This window comes from Onychostruthus taczanowskii, unplaced genomic scaffold, assembly GCF_017590055.1.
Source record: "Onychostruthus taczanowskii isolate IOZ18803 unplaced genomic scaffold, ASM1759005v1 scaffold2, whole genome shotgun sequence".
In the NCBI taxonomy this organism is placed as follows: Eukaryota; Metazoa; Chordata; class Aves; order Passeriformes; family Passeridae; genus Onychostruthus; species Onychostruthus taczanowskii.
In genome coordinates, this window is record NW_024499239.1 from 27,518,773 (window position 1) to 27,530,100 (window position 11,328).

Consider the following 11,328-nt stretch of genomic DNA (forward strand, 5'->3'; position numbering starts at 1 on the left):
CCTCTGTGTGTCCTAACCCATCCCCGTGTCACTGCCCATCACCTCCTTTCGCTGTCACCCCCTGTCACCCGTGTCACGCCCCATCACCTCTGTCAGACCCCTCCCCGCCACCTTCCCCTGTCCCATCCCTTTCCCGTCATTCCTTGCCACCTGCATCCTTGTCACTCGCCCGTGTCCCACCCTGTCCCCGTGTCACCCCTGTCCCCCCTCACGCTGTCCCCTCATGTCCCCTCGCCCCGCCCACCCGCGCTTTCGCCCCGCCCCGTCCCCCCCACTGTCATCGCTCTGCGCATGCGCGGTGTGCGCGGCGAGGCCGTGCTCGGCTCCGGGCGGGGCGGGGCGGCTCCATCCGGGTCCTGCCCGGGCCGGGCGGTGCGGGCGGCGCGAGCCCCGGCGGGACAGCGCGGCGGCGGGTGAGTGCGGGGGGCGGGAGCCCCCTGGGGGGCCGGAGGACCGGAACCCCCCCGAGCGCCCGGATGGGGGGCGGGGACCCCCCCCCGGGGACCCCCATGTGGGGTGGGACCCCATCCCTGTGCCTTGTTCTGTGGGGAAGGGACCCCTCTCCATCCCCCCTGTGTGCCTGGGGTCCCTCCCTGTGCACCCCTGTGTGGGGCAGGGTCCCTCTTGCAGCTCCGCTCTGGGCAGGACCCTCCCTGTGTGCCTTGTTCTGTAGGGAAGGGACCCTCTTGCAGCGCTTCTGTGCTGTGGGACCTCTCCCTGTGCCTTGTTCTGCAGGGAAGGGTCTCTCCTCCATGCCCTCTTTGGGCTGTACCCTCACTCTCTGCCTTGTTCTGTGGGGCAGGGTCCCTCCTCCATCCCCTCTTTGGGCTGTGCCCTCACTCTGCCTTGTTCTGCAGGGAAGGGTCCCTCCTCTATCTGCTCTTTGGACAGGACCCTCTCTCTGTGCCTTGTTCTGTGGGGCAGGGTCTGTTTTCCAACCCTCTGTGGGGCAGGATCCTTTCCTTGTGCCTTGTTCTATGGGACAGGGCTCCCCCTCCATCCACCCTGTGGGGCAAGGACACCCATGGGGGACAGGGTTCCTCTGTCTCTGCTCCACAGTCCCCTCTGGGACAGGGACCTCCACAGGGCAACGGAGCAGCCCCCAGCTCCCTGCAGACCCCACAGGAGGCACTCTCGGGGGGTCTGGGCTGTGCTCTTGGGGTGTCTGGCAGCGCTATAGGGCTGCCATAAGGTCCCGCTTGTGGGGGCAGAGGGGACAGCCCAGAGGCTGGAGCCATGGGCTGGGACTGCATCACCCCGGAGGGATGGAGGAGGGGGCTGGGGCGGCACAAAGGGACAGGGGACATGTCCCCATCCTGCCTGGACCCCCTGATGAGGGGGAGCCCCTGTGGGTCCCACCCCACGCTCGGCTCAGAGTCCCCGGGTCACCTCTGTTCCCAGTAGCCGCTGGCTTGGAATCAGACACGTCCCCTTGCTTTCCTGGGGCTGAGACAGGACTCTGCGGGTTTCTTCTGCTTTAAAAGAAGAAAAAAAAAAATAGCCACCCAGAACTGGGAAAAGCTGCTTTTTTGGAGTTACACTGGGCTGCTGTTCCTGCCGTGCCGGCACGTCCGTACCCTCCCTGCGCCCGCCGCTTTGGCAGGGGACCTGCGTGGCACCCTGGGGACTGCAAACCCGCGGGTAAAAAATGCACCTCCTGCGGTTTGGGCTTTTGGTTTATTTTGTTTGCTCAGTTCAGCCTGTCTTTGTCTTCGCCGGAGGAGAACACGCGTGGGTCTCGGTCACCCCGGCTCCGTCGGATGTGCCAGCCGTGTGTGTCTGGGGGTTGCTTCCCCCCTCCCGTGCACACCTTTGGCAGGAGGCTTGGATGACATCTTGCTCTGGCACGCTTCTCGCCTTTGATCTCGAGTTTCCTGCCATGGATAACGTGTTCGGCAACACGCGAGCCCGGCTCCGCAGCTGCCGGGGAGGGCGATGCGGGTTCCTCCTCCTCCTCCTCCTCCTCCTCCTCCTCCTCGTCCCGGTTTTCCCCAGCTGGCTTCTGCCTACAGCTCCCGGCTTTCCTTTGTTTCGGGTGCCGCCAGGACGGGCTCTCACAGCCCAAGGATGCTCTGAAGGGAGCAAAGCCAAGCACAAAAAAACACCTCCCCCCCCAGTCCCTTTGTTTCCAAGCGTTTGCGGGCTCAGCTGGTTTTTACACGGCGGCTATTCATGTGCCCAGGCAGATAAACCGACTACTCAATGTCTTTTTTTGGTTTTTCTTTTCCCTATTCTGAGTTATTTTGGGTGCTTTAGTTTGCAGGGAGCACATCCCGGCTGCAGGCTGTGCCGGAGGGATGCAGCAGCTTTCTGGGAACGGGGTGAATTTGCCAGAAGCATAACTGGAACATCTCGTGGTTGTCCTCTGGTGTCCTCCTCACATCTCCTCGGGTGAGCAGAGCCATAAGCTCTCGGCACCAAACTGAAATCTGGGATCACCAGCCTTTCTCTTGGGAGAACTCTGACCCTGGTTTTCAAGACGTGCTGCCAGCAGCAGCTTTGGGGACAGAGGAAGGTGAACAAAACCCAGGCCCATGCTCAGCAGTGATGGCTGAAATCAGCCTTTTTGAAAAAATATATCCTTGACTTTACAGAAGGCAAAATATAAGTTCTAATATTATTATCATAATTATTTCTTAGATTCCAACTGCTGTTTCATTTCCCTCGGGTGTTGGGTTTAACAGCGAAACCATCATCTGAATTCATTTGAATGCTATTTTTTTTTTGCACAACAGATGTACACAAAGCACCTTAAGCGTGTCAAACAGCCCCTGAGTAAATCATGTTGTTTGCTCTATTACTTTATTCATACAGGTTCAATGCTCCAGCTGATGCATCTGGAGTGCTGTGCCATCTGGAGCAAAAATTAAATACAAATTTGGCCCCTGGCCTGGAAAAATAACAACCCCGTGCCCCACTAATAATTGGCAGTGGAAGGATAGAGCCCCTGACAGAAGAACTGCTTGGGGGCAATGTGGAAGGAACCCAAAATGCACTAATTGAGGTATTTAAAACATATTTAAAAAGGGAAAATAAATGCTTCCAGCCCTGTGTGGCAGAAGCCGACAGGAGCAACAATGTGATCCCGTTACCAAGTCACAGGGCTGTGCTGGCAGATGGTGGTCCTGATCCTGAGTGGGTGGTGGAGCTGCTGGAGGTGTGTGTGGTGGTGATTTCCCACATCTCCCAGCCTTGCTGCCGGAGGAAATCCCCTCCACAACCTCCCACAACCTCTGTTCCGCCACTGCTCGGCTCAAGTTTGCTGATTTTGTCCCCGTTCACCAAGGCTGGGACACTCCAGCTCTGCTGTTGGGTTGCTGGCATTGCTGTTTGGTCAAAGGCTGTCTCAGATTTGGGGAGAACAAGACGTGGAGGTGGGTCAGCTCTGCTGGAACTTACTGCTTGTGCATCCCAGGCTCAGATCCAGTCGCCTCCAGGTGTGATTGGAGATGACTGTGATGGGTCAGCCGTGAAGGACAGCGTGCTCTGAATGTTGTGGCATCTGTTGGACCTTCAGATGAGGAATACTGTGTGCACATGGGAAATAAGGTGATGGCTGCTGGTTGCTGCTGCTGTTCTTGGCTGGAGAGTGGTCCTGGCCCTGTCCTGGGGGAGAGGCAGGTGATGGGGTGGATGAGGAGGAGGATTCCATGGCAAGGAAGCAGCAGAGCTGCTCAGGACTATGGATCTGAACCAAGCCTGGAGCTTGTACCCAAGAAGAGCCAGCTTCCAGCTGCTTCCTGGACTAAATGATGTGTGGGATTACAGGAGAACTCCTGGCTTTGCTAGGAGGGCTTTTGTGCTTCTGGACCATCTCTCCAGGTGTTCCCCTTTGGGTCACCCCTCCCAGTGACCTGCTGTCACCTCCACTTGGGCTGTGTGGCAGAAGACGTGTTATGAGTGATTGTCACTCACAGCCATAAAACAACACTTGGATGTGGAAAAGGTGGAGAAAGGCACAGCTGGTGCTCGTTTCCTGTTCCCACCACCTGCACCTGGAGCCTTCTGCCTTGGGATGACAGGGTTGAGCCGTGGTCCTCCTCCACCTTGCCAGGCTCCTACTGCACAGTAAACCCCAACAAGCCCATCCTTGGGGCCGTGGCAGGAGGTGCAGATCCTTCTGGTGGTCCTGAGCCAATTTGGATCGTTGGTGTGGAAGCCTGGAGGGTTTTTTTGGGGGTTGAAGCTCCCCCGGTCTCAGCAGTGAGCTGGGTCTGTTTGTTTTTGTTCTGCAATCATTCCCCTTAAAGCTGAGTGTTGTTGACACAAGATAAGATCGGCCGTCACAGCCATTCCCTCCCTTGTCACTGTTGCCCTGGAACCGCTCAGACTCACGTCGGGAGTGGCCGTCCTGGTGTGCCTGTGTCCCCACCCCGAGTCGCTGACAGGGCTCTAAAGCGGCATCAGTGATGATGTGATACCGGGCTTAACTGCGAGCGAGCCCGGTCATCGCCTGAGCCCGGCTTAACTGCGAGCGAGCCCGGTCATCGCCTGAGCCCGGCTTAACTGCGAGCGAGCCCGGTCATCGCCTGAGCCCGGCTTAACTGCGAGCGAGCCCAGTCATCGCCTGAGCCCGGCGGTGCCGCTCGCTGCGCTGAGGAATGCCAGCGATCCCATGGAAAACGGATCCAAACCCACGTGGTTTTACTGCAGCCATGGGCAGTGCTGATTTTCTTCCTGACCTGAGGGGTGGGAAAGCCTTGACATTGACAGTGGGCTGGAGCAGGGCCTGTTCCTCCATCCCAGGATGCAGCAGTCCTTGCTGGAGATGGAGCTGCGTAATTTTTGGATGCTGTTCCCTCTGGAGCAGTGACACAGGGAATGTGTCATTTTTCTACTTGTCTGACATGTTTAAATTCCATCAAAGAACAAAAACCAGTCCTGAAGGGTTCCAGCCACATGTGGAGGGCTCCTGTGTCCTGTTCATGGATGGTTGCAGTGCTGAAGGGATGGCAAGAGGAGACAAGCCCTGCCCTAATGCCAATGAGTGGATGGGCAGCAGGAACTCATGGACCAAATTAGCTGGAAGCAGCTGGCTCAGTGTAGCCAAAGGCTGTGAGGTCTCACATTGCTCCAGTGCTGGAGCTGCAGCTGGATCAGGCTGTGGAAAAAGCAGAGACGTCGAGAAACAGGAGGAGCAGCGAGGGCAGGGTGGTGAGAAGCCTAAGCAGGGATGTCCTGCTTTTTCTGCTTCATCTTCAGGACTGTAGGTGTGAGGAGCAAGAAGGAATGACTTCTCCAGGCTTATTTTGGCTTTAGTTTTTTTTTAGGGTGGGTTTGCAGGACACCAAGACTGCTGAAGAACTTGGGTTCTCCTGGCTCCAAGGGGGAAAAGGATCTTTGCATGGGAGGCCCATCCCAATGTTTGAGGGACAGCATGCTAGCCAGATCCTTCAGTGTGCTGTCTCCATGGAGGCAGGGGATGGAGATCCATGTGGCAGCACAGCCACAAAGGGTTATGGATGTGTTGGAAACCATGAAAGCCCCTGAGAATGGTCACATAGGAATTGGGACTTCTCCAGAAAGGTGGTAGGATTGATAACCCAGCTGAAGTGCACCTGCACCAACACCCACAGCATGGTCAGCAGCAGGAGAAGGATCTGGAAGCCACTGTGCATCAGGAAAGCTGTGACACGGTTGCCAGCAGACAGTCATGTGTGATGACTCAAGCAAATGGATTGCTGCAATGGATGTGGGTAACTTTCCATGATTTACCAGCAGCCCTGGCTAACTGGGAGGTCCCAGCTGACTGGAAGTGAGCAGATGTGACACACAGCTTCTTGTGAAGGGCAGGAAGGAGGATTTTGGGAACTACAAGGCTATCAGTCAGGTGACAGGAGTAGATCACTCAAGTGCCTTCACACAGCACCAACAGGGCAATCAGGCTCTGGAGCAGCCCGTGTGAGTTTGTGACATGCAGGTCCTGCCTGATCAACCTGATCTCCTTCTGTGACAAGGTCACCTGTTTTGGCAGGTGAAGGAGGGGCCGTGGGTGTGTCTTTCTGGACTTTGGCAAGGCCTTTGACACCACTTTTTCGTGGCAGGGGCTGAAATCACCATCCCTGGAGGGATTTAAAAGCCGTGTAGAAGTGGCACTTGGGGACATGGGTTAGTGAAGGCCTTGGCAGTGCTGGGTTAGCCTTAGAGGGCTTTTCCAACCTAAACGATTCCATGATTCTGTGATTTTATTATCCCCTCAGAGGATTAATCCCACCACTAATGCAGCTTTTCACTCGTAAAGCGCTTTAGAGGAAGTTGTGCCAGGAGAGTTCGTGGAGAGAGAAACTGAAAGTGCTGAGCAGGAGGCAGCTGCCCTCCTGATTCCAGCCTCTCTCAGCCTGTGCAGTAGGAGTGGGTTTCCCAACTTCTTGGTTTATGGGAGTATTTTGGGGAAAACACAAGAGCTCCGTGACCGTGCAGCTTCCCAGGCGTGAAACCAGGGCATTTCAGCTTTCCTATTGGTCCATTGAAATCCAGGAGGAGCAGCCCGGCAGGTAAGAAAGTGGGTGAAGCCAAATTACTCATTAGAACTGGGTTGAAGGGATCAGAGTCTCCCACCCAGCAGCTTCAACCACAACAAATCCACCCGAGTGGATCGTGCCTCCCGCTGACCGGGGCTCTCGGCTTGTAGGGATTGAGTTAAACTTCTCTCCAAGCAGAGCTTTGTCCCGAGCAGGCAAATATTTCCTCGGTGCTTTAACTCCCATTTTCCTATTGTTCCCTGTAAAAACCCGTTGCCAGGCTGGGCTTCCCCCGAGGCAATTTCCTGGCTCTGTTCAAACGAAGCTGCAGGGTTGGGGTTTTTCTTTCGCTTTTTAGTTGAGAAGTGTTGGATGAGACCCGGTGTTTTGCTCTCTTGGCGTGTGAGATAAAAGATAAAGCTTTTGGAGGCTGTGTCGGTGGTGGCCATCTGAAGTGGGATGGGATTGTGTGATGTTGGGTTGTTTGAGGGCTGAATAAATTGGGACAGCTGGCTGGAGCCTGTCTGTTGGTGCTCGTGTGGGTTGGGTGTCCGTCAGCTGAGCCATGCACCCCAGTCTTGCTTGGCATTCACACCAAAAGACCCTCACTTGTTGTTGTTTGGGGGCAGCACTTTGGGAGTAAAAGCAGGAAAAATGGATCATTTTCTCAACTGTGGCTTTGCCTGAGGGATGCTGAGTTGTCGTGTACTTCTGACCACTCTTGGGGCTTCCTCCTTGTGTCCTCCTCCTCCTGAAGCACCTTCCCCATGCAGCCAGTGATGCAGCAGGAGGAGCAGGTCGAGGAGGTGATGGGAATGGCCTGGGATGTGTTGCAGCCAGGGAAGAGGGATGGAGCTGCAGACAAGCCTGACATCAGGTGGTTTATTCCAGCCTTCAGTGCTAAAGCTGGGAGCGGGAGTGTTGCAGGGAGTTGGGAGATGGCACTGCAGTGGGGATGGTGGTATTCTTCCAAAGCCAAGAGAGAATTTGTGCCTAAACACTAAAAATGATTTGTCCTGCAGAAAAACGGGCTGGAGAAGAGGGATTCTGCTGCCATCCTTTCAGGCACCTCCAAAAGGAAGGCTTTTAAGACAAGCTGATGAAACTGGGGCCTTGTTTATACTGAGGTCGGAACTTGCGCCTCTTTAGGTTTCTTTTTTGGATGGAATTTAAAAGAGGAAAGAAGTAAGCAGTGACAAAAGTTTCATTTCTTTCTTAGAAAACTTCTGTTTTCTAACAAAGTTACTTTTCCTCTCCAAAGGATCCCCTGAATCCTTTCTGCTTCCTTTAGGTTTGATTTATCTCAGCTACTGATGTTCTGAGCTGGCGCATCCAACTTAGTAGCGAACTGCTTGAGATCAAACCCCACACTGCACATTGCCTGCTTCATCTTCTAAATCAAATAATTTATTCTTCAATATTATGAATCACTCATTGTGAGGGCAGGAGCAGATCCCAGTCTGTTTCCATGAGGGTGCCATGTTGTGTTTTCCTTATTAACCCAGGTCCTTACCACAGAGCTGTGTGGATGAAGGCTGCTGTGTAGCTGGGCACAACTTGGGTTTTGTTGCTCAGAGATTTTTCTCTTTTTTTCTTCTTATTAAAATGATATTTTCCTAGACCAATGCAGAACAAGTCAGGTGGTAGGGACGGATTTTTTTAGCTGAAGCATCCATTTCCATAACAGTTGGAGCCCAAAGATGAGTTGTGAAGCCCTGGCAGGTTGCTTGCCCAGGATGGGATCTTATCTTGAGCCTACTGTGGATGGACAGATCAGGCTTGTCTTGGATACCCACATCATTCCAGACAACCCTCTGCAGCACTGGGCTGGAAATCCCCCTTTTCCACCCCAAAACCAGCCCAGATGCAGATTTCTCTGTGAGGACTCGCTGTGTGGCAGCCATCTCTGCAGGCTGCTCCGTGCTTTTGTTTACATCTGGTAGAAAACTTCTTAAATTTCCTGGCAAGGGAGTAATTCTAATCCCTTTCAATGAGATCAAGGGATTAGTGTCTCAGATGCTTATAAAATTGTGAGGATTAGCCAACCTTCCCCCCCATTCTTTCTATGCCACGTAACATCATCGCTGCGTTTTAAAAGGGGATTTCTGTGCTGTTACCAAGAGCTGAAGCAATTTCTGGGAGCCTCTGCGAATCCAAGCATTTAAAAACCATGTCTTCATCCTCTCCCTTGCTCCTTCTGGATTTTTGTGCAATTTTTAGGGTGTTTTTCTCTTTTCTTCCAGCATCCCTGGTACCAAACCACGGTAGCTGTCCAAGCAGATACGTTGGGTTTGCGTGGCTTGGCTGCGTTGCGGCGCCCGTGCAGGTAAGTAGGGAGCTGAGCCCAAAGTTTTCCTTCACAAATTCCCATCTTGAGAGGACCAGATCCCAAAAAAAACATGTTATTTCACGAGTTTGCCCCTCATTACAAAGGATTTGGGCTTTTGTGGTCCATCCCCAGAGGGGAACGGCGCTTCTGGGCCGACGGGATGCTCTCACCCCAACTGTTGGGAGCAGGGTGAAACTCCACACACCCACATTCCTGCGTCCTCTTAATTACAACCTGCACTTTCATTAGGACTTGCTCCCTAACCAGCTCACAGGGAGCTGACAGGGAGGAGGGTTTAATTCAAACCCTGTTGCCTCTCCCCTCAGGGCAGTTTTTAAATGCCTTTTCTCCCGGGTCGATGGCTGCGTGGTCGCTTGACCTATGTGAGCAAAGCGATCCCGAACTGCCGAGTGGTAGGAGCTCGGAGCCAGGAATTCCTGGCCCCAACCCAGTAGAGTTTCAGAGGAGAGCTTTTAAATATATACAAAGACAAGCTCATAATTTCCACTCTACTAATGAGGCCACGGCGTTTTCATTGAAATGTGCCAATAGGCGCCGCGGTGGTATTTTAGCAGCCTTGTACTGTGAATCCAAATGTGATTTAACATGGCAGCCCCCGCAGAGCCGAGGAAAACCGGCTTCTCCCACTGAATTTCAATGATGCTGCTCAGCAGCACCTCCCAAAAATCCCCTCCGTGGTGGGACCTCTCCTTGTGTTTCATCTCGACAAAGCTTTTCCCCCCCACCATGTTGGTGAAGGTGGGAATGGGTTGAAATGAGATATTTAGGAGGGCAAAGTCTTAATTTAAAGCCTGGGTTTAACAGATGTGTGGCTGGCTGGTGCGAGGTGGCGATTTAATAACCGGGCTGGCCAGAAATATCATTAAATTGTAGTAAAAAAAAAGGAACATGAGGGCTCCAGACATCGTGTTCTCTCTTGACCTTTAAAAAGCCACTCAAAGCTGCCAGCCTGCTCGTTGCTAAGCCACCTCCTTAGTGCCACTCATATATTTTCCCTTCTAGTAGGCGATTCAGCACCCGGGAATTCGTGGAGATCTGACAGTAAACTGTTACACGCGTGAAATTCCCACTGGTGGTTTTTATCTTTGTAGCCTTGAAGCATTCAGAAAATATTTAGCAGGTTTTGTTCAGTCACTTGCAAGGAAAATGTGAATTTTAAGTAACTCACAAAAGGTGTTTGGTTTGCTTTGCTTTTTTTTTTTAAGATAATTTGTGCATCAGCAGCACAGCTGTCAATTGTGGTTTTGCTTCTTTAGGGCTCAGTTTTTGAGGAACCCCTGCAAGAAGCAGCATCCCTGGGCAAAGGAGGGGTGTGGGCAGGTGGTGTTGAAAATTTACACCTCCATCACCTCCTGGTTACAGACTCCTGAGGTATGGGTACACCTGGATTTTAGAATCAGAATCATGGAAAGGTTTAGGTTGGAGAGGTCCTTCAAGACCGTCTCATTCCACCACCCTGCCATGGGCAGGAACACCTTCCACTGGACCAGGTTGCTCCAACGTGGCCTTGAACATTTCCAGGGATAGGGAATCCACAACCTCTCTGAACAACCTGTGCCAGTGCTTCACTAAGATCCCTTCATTTGCTGCACCCTGCTAAGGTCAGGCCACAATTCCAGGAGAATAGGGAAAAAGGATGGCATGCCATGGCATCACCCTTGGTGCTGAGACTCTGACAGAGGAGGAGATGCATCTCTTGGTTGGTGAATGATTCTCTCCAAGCACCTCACTTGGTTGTGCAAGTCTGGCTGTGGAAAAGTTCCATTTTCTATTTCCAACTAAATTTGGAGGGGTTTTCCATTCTTGCCGCCACCTTTGTTGTGCCAGTCCCATAGAGGTGAAGCAGTTTTTGTCCTGTTTCTACATGATTCCCAGGAGGTTTTTTTTTTTGCTGGACTCTGTAAACTGTTGCAAAACCATTCCAGTCTCTGTTAGCAAGGGAGAAGGAATGATAAAAAAAAAATGCTCCCCTAAAAATCCCAGTACTTGGGTCAAAACCAGGAAAGGGTGGACTGTCTGTGCAGCTCATTTTTTGGAAGTATTAGGAAAAATTGGAAACAGCAGTGACATGGCATTGGTGTGAATTCCCAGCAGGCTGGGGTTTGGGATTGTCTGGGTTTTCCTGAAGCCTTTTTCAGGGTGTCAGGATTGTAAAATACAAACCTGGCTGGATCAAAGGGGGCTTGGGGGAATGGCTGCTCCGTGGGATTTGTTTAGGGACTTTTTTCCCCGGTATCCAGTCACCAGCTTTTTCACTCTTCTCCATCCAGCTACCTCTTCTTCTTAATTTTTACCTCAGATATAAATGGTGCAATTAAAAGGGTCCACGGAGTGCTTTCCCAAGGACTGAAACCCAGGATCCAGGAGCAGACAGCAGCAGCATAAAGAGGAATTCTTCCCTCTCTGGCCTCATGCTGTTTTTCCACCGCAAGGCTTTACAGCCATCTGGATCCCCTTTCAGATTATGCCCCCCCCCCCCCCCAAAAACAAAAAACACACCCCACTTTTTTTTTTCAA

The 11,328-nt window shown here is 52.7% G+C and overlaps 1 protein-coding gene across 2 annotated transcripts in view; it reads left to right on the forward strand.

Moving 5' to 3' along the window:
• The first annotated feature begins 344 nt into the window (after positions 1-344).
• The window catches only part of RNF24 (ring finger protein 24), a 29,374-nt gene continuing 18,390 nt past the window's right edge, over positions 345-11,328 (forward strand). The window contains exons 1-2 of one of the 2 annotated variants that reach the window (XM_041402640.1): positions 345-413; positions 8,705-8,787. The gene's annotated coding sequence lies outside the window, so the exon portion shown is untranslated. The remainder of the gene's footprint in view (positions 414-8,704; positions 8,788-11,328) is intronic. The other variant, XM_041402639.1, reaches the window with a different exon arrangement.